At 35.2% G+C, this 15,314-nt stretch overlaps 1 protein-coding gene across 1 annotated transcript in view; it reads left to right on the top strand.

The window, feature by feature from the left end:
- The first annotated feature begins 10,352 nt into the window (after positions 1 to 10,352).
- fuss (SKI family transcriptional corepressor fussel) overlaps positions 10,353 to 15,314 on the top strand; it is a 337,279-nt gene continuing 332,317 nt past the window's right edge. Inside the window, exon 1 of the mRNA XM_085810407.1 lies at positions 10,353 to 10,792. The gene's annotated coding sequence lies outside the window, so the exon portion shown is untranslated. The remainder of the gene's footprint in view (positions 10,793 to 15,314) is intronic.

The raw sequence follows: 15,314 nt of genomic DNA, 5'->3' as shown, positions 1-15,314 counted from the left end.
ACTCCAGACCGGAGGACGCCAAGACCAGCCATCCAGAGAACGAAAGAGGGGAAATCTGTAAAGCAAGTCCCGACCAGGTGAAAAAATATTATAATCAAAATTATTTTACAACGTATTTTACAACGTATTTACAACGTATCGCAGTAGAAATTCTACATCGAGGAGAACGCTTCCAGGGCCATAGAGTCAGGTGCAAACAAGGCCGCCGTTACCGAGAACGAAAAGAGAGCAAGAGGAACGAAACGACCACCACCAACAGAAGAAATTCAAGCATGACTCCAGACCGGAGGACGCCAAGACCAGCCGTCCAGGGAACGAAAGAGGGGAAATCTGTAAAGCAAGTCCCGACCAGGTGAAAAAATATTATAATCAAAATTATTTTGAAATCCTTAAAAGTTTCTTGCAGGACTCAAGCGTAAAAGAAGTAGAAGGTCCAGAAGTAACGTCACCCGTTCCACTACCCAAGAAGCAGAGAACGGAAGAGAAGCCCAGCCCTTCTACAACCCATGCGACGGTACCGAAAAGAAGAAATGAAATCTTTCAGACTCCAGCATTTAAGAAATACAAGAAAGCAAAGCCGCCGCGTAAAGAAAACTTGGTAAAGAGGAAAACACCACTTACAACGTATCGCAGTAGAAATTCTACATCGAGGAGAACGCTTCCAGGGCCATAGAGTCAGGTGCAAACAAGGCCGCCGTTCCCGAGAACGAAAAGACAGCAAGAGGAACGAAACGACCACCACCAACAGAAGAAATTCAAGCATGACTCCAGACCGGAGGACGCCAAGACCAGCCGTCCAGGGGAAAAACGGAAAAGACAGCAACCCGACGACTACCACTCCAAGAGGCCAGCATGCAGAGGGCGAAAAAGAAAAAGCAACGTGGACGACACTCGGAGGACACCAAGGAGAAGACTGACGTCGATGAAACCTATAACGTGGGAGCAATTCTGCCAGAAGAGGATGTCGGAGTTCCAATCATCGAAAACTCAAAGATAAGTTAAAATCTTCTATAAAATTTTTTTCTTTTGTTCCGAAATGTTATGCGTAAATACGAAGTTCTATGTTTTGACGGAAGTCAATGTGTCTCGACTTAGTTTGACTTAGTTTGTCGAGACTTAGTTTTGTTTTACTTTATTTAGCTAAGGCAAAAGTATTATTTTCTTTAAGTGTAAAATCTAAGAACAAGCAGTTTCTGTTGGTCGAAAGACTAATTCTGTTATGTTAAAGCCAAAATTTGGCCGAAGATAAAAATAATTTCGTATTCTTGTATTAATAAGAACTTTAGTTTCAGTGCCGCCAGATTGGCGAAGAATGAGTAAAGTAAAAATTTATTTTTCTCTTATTCATTTTATGGTAAATTGTAAAAATCATATGTGTTAGAATTTTGTAAATATACGTAAATACTTGAAAGTTATGTAAAAGTAGAATTTAGTCTAGAAGCATAAAATTTTAGATGCTAAAAGTAAATGCTCAAAAGCAATGAATTCAAATCTAAGTATTAAACTGTAGATAAAATTATGCTTTAGAGCGAAAGCCTGCATGTCTAAAGATGAATGAGGGGGAATTTAGAATGAATGTGTTTTGTAGGGTTCTCCACCTACACTTGAATTTTAAGAATGTTAAAGTAGCTCATCGAGTTGTAGAATGTCGAGTAAGGTGTGTCTATTTGGTCGTTGAATTCTAACAAACCATTGTGGCTAGGGGAAGTGTTGCAATACTAAAACACGAATATTCCCGTTTGACACCACACATGGTGGAGAGCCAGGGTAAAGTTAAATTCATGCTTGAATACTTGAATGAATGTGAATTAAGCAGTAACTAAGGAAAATAAATCGTTCAAAAACAAAAACTTATTCAGTGTCAAGAAAGTGTAAATTATAATGTATTTAGAAAGATACTGATACTTATTCCTTCCAGATGCTGGAAGGAAGAGAACAGATTGATTGCTGAAGTCCAGGAAAGGTTGCTGTAAGAAGAGAGAATTAAATAAGTATTTACAGAAATTTATTCTACCTTTTGTGAGATAACAGATTTTTTTTATGTAAACGAGGCTCTTAAAATTTAGTTCAGAATTGTGGAAACTTTTCAACAGGTCGTTTCTAGGACCTGCTTCCAAGTTTACAAAATTCTGGCAGCGGCAAATGTATTGTTTATATTTATTTTAACTAACATTTATTTTAAGTTTAAACTATCTTTCCTGTCAAGCCTTACTTTCCCCTGGAATTGCCAATGCCAGAGTATGTAAATTTTAGTAGAACGCGCAAGGATTCAAATTGTCAGCGGAAGTAATCTGATTTAAATAGAAGGGAAACGAGTTCGAAAGTGTGCTTTCTTGCTTCACGAGCGTGGAGGTGGCTAGTTAGAAATTGAAGAACCACGCGTTTCGGCCTATGTGCTTGCCTCGGCAGATTGTTAATCTTTCAACGTAATATTCAGAAGTTTGCTGAATTGTCAGCGGTATTTTAGAACGCGGTGAGGTTAGTTACGTTTAGAGAGCCTCGTAGTTAGTCACTTGTTATTATCTCTTTTCAGTTTCTTATTTTTATTTTACCGCCGGGTCGGCGTAGTTTGTGAGCGTCAAGAGCACGCATTTGTAATTTCTAAAGTTGAATAAAAAGGGATTTAAACCCTTCTCAAGACTTTGTCTACTTTTCAGTTCTCAGCGGTCACCACTATTGTTGCGTGCAGGTTGGAAGCGCGCAACATTACAATGTATATATGTCATGTAATCTGAAATGAAATTCGGTATGAAAGGTTAATTGCATCGCAACTTCTTTTTCGCTCTTCACTTCTGCTTCTAGATGCTTGTGTCGCCTTGCCGCTAGCCACGCAGAGTTTACTTTTCCAATTTTCTTCCATTGTTTAAGAAATGTAAGCTGTAGAAAATTGGGGAGTACATAACTCACCCACATTGCTAATGTGTATTATCAAGGAATAATGCGTGGAAATTACCGCCAAGTCATCTTTCTAAATACGCAGTAAAATTTCTTCGTGCAGTTATAATGCAGAGAACCATTGTCAACCCGTTGCATCTTTCATTCACCAAGTCATCTAACTACAATAATGCCACACTCATATTACACTAATGGCACAGTGTTTTTTATTATATATATATTTCTTTTACATATAGATATATATTCTTCTGAAGAAGATATCCAGAGCCCTAAAGTCGGTAGAGTGTTACTGAAAGCCTATTCTGAAAAAAGACCTCTACTGTGGTTGGTTGAGATAACAGGTAAGTACCACTAATAATAATCAGCGCTCTATTTATAATAATTTGGCAGCATTCGATTTATGTGACTTACTATTATGAATCTGATTGATTTCATTATTATGAATCAGATAGTGAATAGTTATTAGGGGCTGTTGATACAAACAAATCTTTAAATGAAAGCCAGTTTTGGTAAGTTAAATGATAAAATTTAATATTTAACCGCGGAAATTTTACATCAGATTTTTTATTATCGCAGATTATCCAATGGATTTTGGTAAAGAACTTTAATGGCGAAATAATTTTTTTCAAATTCTTCTATTTCGAAGGTATCCTCATTTAAACAACAATGATAATTTTTTAATTCCTGATATAATATATCAATGTAATCGTAATACGCCACATATATTATGTTTATTTCATAATTATAATGGCGAATAAGCATTCTAATTATTATACTCATAATGTGTACATATTGGCCAATGAATTAGAAACACAAGATCAATATTTTATTGAACCTGCGCTGACTCTTTTGGGCATCGAGTCTACATGCTTCTAGAGTACATTTACGTCCACAGAATACCATGCATTATCTAGTTACTGGCAATCAACGCAGCACTGAAATACAGTGCGGATGCCCTGCATACTCCCATAGAAATTTACACCGACTCAGCCTCAAGCCTGGCTGCCATAGCTAATGAAAGAGCGCGAAGCCCCATAGTCCAAGACATAAGGAGGCAGATTTTCCATCTTAGCCAAGTAAAAACCCCACGTCTCACCTAGGTGCCAGCACATACTGGCATCCTAGGTAATGAGCTGGCAGACGCGGTGGCAAAGGAGGCAGCCAAATCGGCCGACACAGATGAGGATGCCACGTTAAAGCCGATCACATTTATGAAGCGGCACTCGCTAGAGCTGTTAATAACAGAGTGGCAAAGGAGATGGGACCAGGGCACCACGGGTCGTCGAGCTTACAAGTTCATACCGAAAGTGAGGACAGAGACCCAGTCTACCACTTATTATATAACACAATTTCTTACGGAACATGGTCCATTCCTCACATACAAATATCGCTTCGGCTTCGCGGACAGTGACACCTGCGAATGTGGTGAGGTTGGCGACCCAGACCCCCTCCTATTCTCATGCAGCTTCAGAGAACAGTACAGGCTAAGAAAGCCGAATGATGACAGCTACTGGCCTCACTGGCTAAAGACCACTAAAAAACTCAAGCAGAATCAGCTAAAGATCAAGGCTGTAATAGACGAGTGTCTCATAATGTATAGGGAGGGGCACGCCAACAGAAGGGTGCACATCTCGGTAACCACACTTAGCGCCGCTACATGTCTTGTATATTTTCAAAAGTACTAATATTCAGCCTAATGTATTTTAAATGTTATACTGTACATCTCTACAGCATTAATGTTTATATCATGCTTGGCCAAATGGCTGCCACACTGTTCTTTTTCCGTACTCATGTGTTTTCATGTTTCTTTTAGCCTTCATGTATACTCACGCATTCTCCTGTATAGTTTCATAAGTACTAATATTCAGTTTAATGTATGCTATATGTACTCTTGTACACTTCTACAGCATAATGTATGATTCAAGTTAGATCAGTATCCTCAGCATTCATGCATATTCACACATTCTCCTGTACAGCCTCTAAAGTACTAATATTCAGTTTAATGTATGCTCTATGTATTATTATAAATCTCTACAACGTAATGTATGTATCAAGTTAGGTCACTATCATCAGCATTCAAGTATACTCGCGCATTCTCCTGCATAGCTTCTAAAGTACTAATATACAGTTTTAAGTATGCTATGTGTACTATTGTAAATTCTATAGCATAACTTGTCCAACATAATGTATGTACGTATGTATCATATTTGGACCGTACTCACGTGCCTCCATGTTTCTTTCAGCACATTTGTATATCATGTATTCAGCTTCAGCTTAATGTATGTTATATCATGCATTCAGCTTAATGTATGTTATATCTCCTACAGCATAATGTATGTTTCACGTTTGGTCAGTTTCTTCAGCACTCATGTATATTCACACATTCTCCTGTATAGCCTCTAAGTTCTAATATTCAGTATAATGCACGTTATATGTATTATTGTAAAATCTACAGTATAATGTATGTATCATGCCTGATCATATATCTGCCACATTGTGTTTTTTTTCTTTTTCCGTACACTTGTGCCTTCATGTTTCTTTCAGCATTCATGTACATTCACGCCATCCTCTTATATAGTTTCATAAGTGCTTATATTCAGCTCAATGTAAGTTATATGTATTTATGTACACTTCTACAGCACAATGTATGTAACAAGTTTGGTCAGTATCGTTAGCATTTATGTACATTCACACATTCTCCTGTATGGCTTCTAAAGTACTATTAATCAGTTTAATGTATATTATTTGTATTATTATTAATATTATTTATTATTATTATTATTATTATTTTTCCCCGTTGTTATGTGTCATCATGTTCTCTCAGCACTCATGTTTATCACGCAATTTCTCATAAGCTTTCATATGTACTGGTATGTTATAAGTATTACTGGTATTACTGTGCATTTCTACAGCATAATATATATATCCTGTTCGACATTAACAGTGTCAATCAGCACCAATTGGCTCGCATTGGTATCTTCATGTATTACCAACATCATGTACAGTCTTAATTGTTTCAGTGCTTAGTATAATGCTTGTTATATGTAGTATTTAAAGCACAATTCTAACGTTCAATGTATGTCTTACGTATGGTACTAACAGTGTATGATTATCGATGCTCCCCCGTGTATTGCTCCTAAAATCTCACCTCATAGCTTAATGTAAGTCACATGTATAACATTAAAAGTACCAATAGTGGGTATTGTCATGCGACTGACACATTGATATTCGCACTCAAACATCTTCATGCAAAAATAGCTCATGTAAAATGTACAGTCTTAATAGCTTCAAATTATTGTATAATCTATGTATCTCTTATGTTAATAATCCCTTATTCTCTGTTGACAATAGAATGTAACCAAGACATCAAGGGCCCTGTAACCGTGCCCATGTACATCTTTTATGTGGTACAATAAATATCCGCGGAGTTGGCATCTAATTCCGTATGGGTATACCCGTTATACCCGGGACGGAAGTCGACTCAGTCGACTCAGAAGTCGACTCAGAATCATGGCTCAAACCATGCATTGTCTATGCAGCTTTTTAGATCTTGTAGATTAGATGGAAGAGGAAAGTGGTGTCGGATGCGTCCTTCCACCCCATCCCACACATTTTCTATTGGGTTAACATACGATCTGTTTGGTGGCCAAGGAAGGTGTTGGAAGTCAGACTTGTGTTCAGCGAACCAATTTTCAACACTTCTGGCACGATGTATAGTTGCATTATCGCCAATGAAGTATCCGTCACCATCAGGGTAAAAATGAAACACTGCAGGGTTCTCTCGATCTATCAGTATATCTAGGTATCTCATGGCTGTTTGTTTACCCTCGAGGAACACCAGGGCACCCCTTTCATGCCAGCAGGACATACCCCATATCATGATACTCTCACTAGACCCTCGAACAGTGCGAAAAAGGTATGCTTAACTTTCTTAGCCGTCTGGTTGAGAATTTTAGTTCGGACTGTCTGATCACCACGTCTACGTTTGGGAATATCACCGTCTAAGCTAAGTTCCTTATCTAGCGTGAGTTCCTCATCTGCACTAGCTGTGGTATCTGAGTGTAAATTAATCGGACTTCTAGCTCTTTTATTTTCAGCATAACTTTGGCTTGTACTAGCAATAGTGTGACGTGATCCTTTTTAACATCATCCTGTTTAGCATCAATATTTTCAGATCGCTTTTGTAAAGCCTGTATCATTTCTAGTGAGCTTATCAAAAATTGTAGAATTTTACTTCCACATCAGTGAGTGAACGATTCCTAACTAGAATGCATCCCCTGGTGCATTCTAGTGCTGAAACCTGGGTATGATAGTTCTCAACAAGCCTCTCCATGGTCGTGCATGAAAAGGTAAGCAATCCGACACCAAAACAACGGAGTCCTACGCCCCGGAACAGAGCACTGGCTCGATCTGCAGGCGGATGCGTAGGCGGAAAATACAGTGAATGCTTTTATGCACTTCACTAAACTACAAACCGATGAATTAGCATTAAATAATGCTGTTAAATTCAAACTGCTGATGCACGTGGTCACCTCGTGTATCACGATTTGGCTTAGCAGGAAAAGTCAAGAGCAAACTCACTGGCCACCTACTTTTCCTGAGCTAGGCACGTTGAAACTGAGAAATAAAATATCTCTGACCGCCTATGGGACTGGGTCAGATATCGTAAACGAAGTCAGTATTGTGTGGCTGTCGAATTTAAGTTCGAAATTTGCAAAAAGATCAGCGAAGTCCAAAAATAGGGAGCGAGGGGCAACTGCACCTTCACGCACCAAGTCTGAACCTCGAATGAATGATCCTGAATAGCAATCTTACACCTTACACTTATACTAGCATTCTAACGACGTGTAACCCACGTCATAAAAAAAAAATTGCATACTTCATCCCTAGCACGCATTCAAATGAAAATCTCAAATTCATTGTAATGCCTAATGATATGTCATATATTTTTATTATTATACTCATATGTGTGTGTGTGTGTGTGTGATCATGGCAAAGCCTCGAGTGCTATCTGCCTAAGGGGAGGGATGCCTTCGTGGAGGACTTTCTAAGGGAAACTGGCTCGTATACACGTTACACATGGGGAAAACCACGAAAACGCCCATGCAGCCAGCCCGTTCGCGGGATTCGAACATCGGACCGAACTACCAGTGTTTAGCGACTTTACCGCTCGGCCGCTGGTGGGCCTATACTCATAATATATCAAAGCATAAGCAATTAGTTGATTCCTAAGCAATAACCTATTTTTTAGACAAACTTCATTATATGCATTATGCAAGCTGGTTAACAGCGCTTTAGCATGGCCGCGAACCTTTCTAGTTGTAACCTCACTGGTGCTATACGAAAAGGCAATGAATAAAATCAAAACTGTGAAAAATGTTCATACGCCCCTGCAACTCCAGTTGTCTCCAAGAATACGTCCCTGTTCAGGCGCCTTATGATTAAATTAATTATTTATAACGTCTCGTATTCTTAGGAAGCATTTTAAGAAGTGAATTTTTGCTTATCTTCTAAAATACCGCAGAGATAGGGAAAAAGGGTGTAAAGAACCGTTTTATTTGACTCAAATAAAAGTTAACAGAAGGCAGCTCTCGTGCTTACAAAAAACAGCCAGCAGTTTTGGCTTAAATCAAAGATGAAGCATTTGGCTTAACTAAGTAATAGTAAGTAACACAGTTAAAGTAACGCGCAAGTTGGCTGTGACCTAAAAGATCGGCGTGACGAGCCTAATGGCGAGAATAATGCAACGCCGCAGAATACTATTCTCAGGTGAAAAAAAATTAGCAACGTGGCCTTCAGCAGACAGAACACGCTCCGATTCTACTCTCTAAGACCTTTATACTTCCTTGTACGAAGTAAAAAGGAAGTATTGTAACCGCGAAAAGTTTCAGGCAACTTATTTCAACGAAAATACCCATTTTGACCGCTATCGAATTCAATTTAACGATGTTTTTGAGTAACATCTGTACGTAAAGACCGAATAAAAGACTCGTTTCCTCCAAAAAAATTAAAAACTGATTTAAAATGAATTCTGAAGAGAATTTTTCGTGGTGTCTCTACGTACGTACGCACGTATGTATCTCGCATAACTCAAAAACGAGTAGCCTCAGAACGTTGAAATTTTGTAAATAGGACTGCTATAACATGTCGTATTTTGGTTGCAATCGGCTACACCAAACGTATATAAATATTAATTCAGAAGTCAAACAACAAAAATCAGCGTTATATTTACAAAATTTTCACAGTGATATATATAACGCTGATTTTTGTTGTTTGACTTCTGAATTAGTGTTTATTAGGCGTGTTATTGTGTCTTAAGTATATAAATATATTTATATATATATTCACTTCTGAATTAGTATTTATTCGGCGTGTTATTGTGTCTTAAGTATATAAATATATTTATATATATATTCACTCTGTTACCCGGCTCAGTAATCTCAGTTTCTTTTCTCTTATATGTTTTTAAATTGTGCATTTTTTGCTCTAAAACTGATTGAATTATGTTGTTCTTATCTTCCGTTTAATTTTTTTATGACTTTAGGAAATCTACAAGCAATATTTGTAGAATTTAGAAAAACTGTAGATAAATTTTGTGAAGTGAATTTTTTAATTCTTTATTCCCATTAAATTATAAGAATTTTTTCCTCCTTTTAGTTAATTAATGATTTTATGAATTTTAACTAAATGTTTTACTTTATAATTTTTTTATTTTTAACCTTGTAGTCTCAATAACACCTTATCAGTCAAATTAATCAATTTAAAAATATAAATAGTGTTTATACGGTTTTAAAACGATTTTGATAAAGAATTCAAAAAAGCAGATATTTTGGAAAGAACGTTTCTAGCAACAGCTTATTATTTGAAATGAAAAATATCGTCTGCTACTTTTAATTTTAAATAAAAGCTTTATAAAATTTTTTCTTATTTTTTATTTTCAACCTTTTAGTCTTAATAACACCTTACGAATCAAACTATTCAATTAAAAACATAGTGTTTACACATTTTTAAAGGATTTTGATAGAGAATTTAAAAAATATGTTTCTAGCAATAGCTTATTCTTTAAAATAAGAAATATCGTCTGCTACATTTAAATTTATTCTTCTTTCGCAATGTCGTCTATAAACAAGCTCTGAATTGAAGGAACTGATTATTGGAATATTTTGTTTTAAGTTCAGTTAATTAAAAATATTTTCACGTATATATTTTTTAAGAATAGCTAGTTTTGACCTTAGTTAAAGGCAGTGATATCGAAAATGGAGTTAACTCAGCAACAAAGAAGCTGGTGAATTCTAGAACTTGCCAAAATAAACAGTCTGCAAGTAGCTTTATGAAGGGAAACCTGCCAAACTGATGGCTAGGACAACCTGCTGGGCCCAATGATCAGCATTTTTGCAAGTGTACCCCCCCCCCCCCACAGACAGTGACTTTTATCTTTGCTGCACAAACCTGTAACTTTAAAAGACCTTTAGGACAACATTCATGTAGTTGCGATTAAATATTTTTCAGGCAACCATGTTCACAACAATCTTTTAGTCAATCAACGACGTCATTTTCGTACGTGTTCGTTTTGTTATATTCCACGTTTAAATGGTTTTTACAGACTAATGATACTTTTTGACTTTCAGCTCAATTTTAAAATGTCGCGTAGTGGAATTTGCCAGCAATGGAAGAAAACTGCGTTAAAGTTTCTTCAGGAATACAGATTTTGGCCTACAAAATCTTTAAAAGGAGCAATGAACAATGATGAGGTACGTTTAACTGATAGCAATGTGAAGTTGTGCGAGATGCCAGGTTTGTGTAGTTTTCTGACATTTCTTTAAACGAAAACAGACCACTGTGATAGATAAGGTGAGAAGAATAGAGGAAAAAATTGCAGAACGATTTCAAGAAAACTGTAAGTGTTTTATTTATTTACTTAGTTCTGTTATCAGAACAGGATTCAGAAATGTATGAATGTATGTGTTCCTGTATGCATGTGTATACATACACATATAAACACACTTACAGTTCTGAATCTGCTCCCGATAATATAAGAATACCTTTATTTTTCTATAAGTGTATCATATAATCCTCATTTAATAATTAAAGTTACTATTTTAAATTCCTAAAGCATGCTTTCTTTCGATATGTTGATAATATCTGCCGGATTACTATTTATATGTATAGTTTTGAGAATCTTCTTAAAAGAATTCGTGAAAATTATCAACTTAAGCCAATAGGTACGTTTTCATGTAAAAAATTGTCACATAGTCTCAAGGTGGTTGTGTTTATACGTAAGAACTTTAACCAAAATCAGAACCTTTTGGGGTTTATGCCACTGTTGTAAAAAATTGAGCAAAATAGCTCTTTGGGTTTTCCTTTCGGCTCTTTGGGTTTCCTTGGGTATCCTTTCGGAATCGGGGGACTGTTTTCCCTGTTTGTACTTTCCGAGTACCAGATGCTCCCATACAAACTCAACAAAAATTATTTACATACTTATGTATTATACGAGTACCAACTCCTGTAATAGCTGGCTACCATCGAAGTATGAAAGTTACAGAAATCCCACCAAAGTTGCTCCAAACATTCCTGATTATTATTCTGATGGAACCGATGCCTCTGTTTAAATAAACTGTCAGTATTTGAATGGCTTGGTTTTTGTGCTTCGTAAAAAGGGTTTGATCGACTTATATTACTGTGTTATGCCCTGCGGTGTTATGGGAAGCTATATTTAGACTATAGTGATTGAAAACTTTCTTTAGATTCCTTAGAACTTGTTCCAATTTATTACTGTTTTTCAACTGACTATATCGTGCTCATTAATAAACACGGTTATGATGGTAAGTTCTCATAACTTTGAATATAACCCAAAGTTTTTTGTTCTGTAGAAGTCAGGCTTCAAATTTCCCTGTTTATTTCCACGACATTCAAAGAGCACAGACGTAAGAAGACAAAATTTGTTTTAATTAATATAGTCTGTTCATCATTTATAATTAGCTGTTTTATTACACTATTTAATTTCGTGCATATATTTATTTACATATTCGTAAAAAATGCAACTGCTTTCAGTATACAACAGTTTCGTTATATATACATCATTTTATAATGTAACGTAATAAATAAACTTTATTGCAGCATTATAATTGTAATTATAATTATCCAATAATTATATTTTACTGTAGGATTTTCATTATTATATCATTACTGCAATGAAGTCCAATAGTTTAATTACTGTATAATTAATTATAATAATTATGCAACAATGAAAGGTTTTTAGAATTATATTATAATTGATAATTATTTCATTTTTTTAATCTTTGAGCTAACATTTATGTGTATTATTACAGACTGAAAAATAGTTCTTAGTAATTATTTATAATAATTGCATGGCGATAAATAATTATTATAGTTATTTAGGAAATTAAATTAATTAGGTAATATTAGGTATTGTAGAATGTTGCCTGCGTACGGGTTCGTAATAGATTGAATGCACATAGGTCTGACGATAGGTTGATAAAATTTATTTTGTGAAACGAAACACTTCAGAGTTCTGGATCATTCCAAAAAATATTGGTAGATTTCTTCACAGTATCCTAGAGAATAATCAGTAGTTACGCTTCAAACTACTGAAAGGGTTAAGCACAAAAGAAAGCAAAGGGCATCTAAAAGGTTTGGTTTATTTAATTATAGTAAAGCACACTAAGGCTATCTGTCTAAGAGGAGGGATGCCTCCAAAATTTGCATATGTTTAGTTAAAATGCTTCTGAAATTTTTAATTTTAGGATTTTATGGTGATTGTTCTTTATTATTACTTTAAATTAAATCAATTGTTACGTGTAAAATTATAAACATGTTTCCGCTTCTTAATTGTAAGGTTTATCCTTACTTTTTACCAGTTATCTTTAGATAAAAGTTACTTTCCTGTCCGTCTTAATTTCAGCTTACAATTTCCTACCAGAATGTGTTTTTAGAATCGCGTTTAATGCAAATGAATAAAGGGGTATTTAAGTCGAAGTTCCACTGACTTCGAGAGAGAGCCAGAGTTTCTGACTAGTGTGCGTTTGCCTTTTGGCTACATCTCTGTATCTAAGCTATTACTACGCTCGGTCGTATTTCAGGCTCTTGATGGCTTCGCCAGATTATTTGATATTTAGATGCCAACTACTCAGAAATCTTAATAGCTTCAGCTATATCATTTTAGTTAAGATTTATTTCTTATTACTTTGAGTTCAAGCCTAAGTGGAGGCTTTGCTGTACACTCTGAGAAAGGAGCCGTCTGTTTAATTCTTATTTTGAATAATAAAGGGTGATTAACCCTTCTTGAGTTTTATGTATCCGTTCGCGGACTCAAGTGATTATTCGCTTATGTGTTCACGAAGTTCTTACACAGATAAAAGAGTGGAACTCCACCTGGTAACGTGTTATTTATATTGGTTATATTGGTTAATGTGTTATTTATATTATATATGGTTTTGATCGATTTCTATTACTGTGTTATGCCCTGCAGTGTTATGAGAATCTATATTTAGACTATAGTGATAGTTAGATTTATCAAGTAAAAATAAGGTGTATCCTCATTTGCTTGAGCCACTGTAAGTACCAATCACACTTATTTTATAAATCTTGTGTTGTGTAATGAAACAAAATTCTGAAACTTAATTTTAACTGTAGCTCAGCCTGCCTAGTTTTCAACCAATATCATTTGTATACTAGTAAGCCCCCGATACTCTTAACGATTCGAATAAAGTTTTAAATTAAAATTATTAACCAAAGTATTAGTTGTCCTGCCCAATGTTTAACTCCCGTTTTCAATCACCAATGATCTGACTGGAATACTTTTTATTTCCTGACACGGAGTAAAGGAAGTATAGTAATCATGAAAAATTTCGGTTATCTGATTTCAACGGTTATCCATTTTGCCATTCCCAATTAAATTTGACTTTTTTTTTTCAGTGAAGTTTATTCGTATGGATAGAATGAATAACTCTTTATTCCACAACGGATTATTTAATGGATTTTTTTCGTAACGTCTGTACAAACATATGTATCTGGCATAGCTCAAAAACGATTTGCGGTAGAACGCTGAAGTTTTGCATATGGGACTGCTAGACCATCCGGTGGTGTAAATCCTTTTATTTATGGCAATCGGAAAATTTCGCAAACATTGATTGTTGTCATATACTTTCAGTTACAGAAATGTTTTAAATGACGAAAATATTCATATTTTGATAATGTCAAATAACGAAAATTTGAGAAAATAACGAAATCTAATTTTTAATGAGGTCTCCCAGCTACTTATATTTGGGTAAGATTAAAAGATACTTATATTTAGGAAAGCCGTGTGGTATACACACTTATATTTGGGAAAGCCATGTAGTGTACGTAACAGATATTTTTATTTTTATATTTGGTAAATTGCGCACTTTTTACTTTGAAAGTGAATGAATTATATTGTTCTTACGTTCTAGTTAAGTTTTTTATGTCTTTAGTTAAGTTTTTTATTGTCTTTTTTTATGTCTTCTTGCAATAATTGTAGAGAATTATCAAGAATTTAAAAGTTGTTTAAGTGATACTAAGCCTAACGAAGGCGCCATTTGTTTACATTTGAAACTCTTAGTGCAATAGTAAATTAAATCAGTTTGTGCACCAATTTCAGTGCCTTTTTGCCAAGTGGGATAAAAAGATTTTCAGTTTTGGGCGCCGAAAAATAATCCTGCCCACCGGCCGAATTACTTGTTTTTGCGTACAAACTCTTAATTTTTGGAGGGGGGAAAAACCCCTCCTTTTAACTCTGTTTAGTGTTTTAAATTTTTCTATATTTTACAACTTTTAATGTAGTTATTTTAAGTTTTTAGATGTTTTTCCCTACCGAGAAGTGAGAACTGAATGAATTGAAGAAGAAATATGTCTCTAATGAAATTCGAGGAAATAAGTTTAAATGAAATGCACCAAAAAATGTGCATCATTTACAAGCCGTACAAGGAAGTCATGTGGTTTCCAACTCAGATTTTTCACAACTCCAAACAGTAAAAGGTTTTACTGGTAAAGGTATCCAGAGGAAATCTGGATATCTTCATCATTCGGTTGTTTCATCAATTGACATCTCAAATATAAATAATGTAGCGAATATAAAACAAGTATGGCAACAGCTAATACTCTGTTAACGTGAACATGACTCTGCTGACTGCGTTCACGGCACACATTTTTTTTTTCTCTTCGCCTTTTGTAAGAATATGCACTGAGCATGTGACTTATAAAATTTAGTTATGAATATTTGCAGAAAACATTAAGGGCCTTGTTTCATTTATGCATGAAATAAAAGTATTTAGACAGTATGATAATAATATGTAAATATTGATATGCATTAAGATATACTAGCACTCAACAAATATCTTTCCTTCTACGTATCCATCGTTAAACAAAATATTTATTAAGCC

This window comes from Stegodyphus dumicola, chromosome 2 (genome assembly GCF_044657685.1).
Source record: "Stegodyphus dumicola isolate Sdum_Otavi_A_Nest chromosome 2, ASM4465768v1".
Taxonomy (NCBI): Eukaryota; Metazoa; Arthropoda; class Arachnida; order Araneae; family Eresidae; genus Stegodyphus; species Stegodyphus dumicola.
The sequence above is the reverse complement of the archived record's forward strand: the minus strand, read 5'-3'. Positions and strand labels throughout refer to the sequence as shown.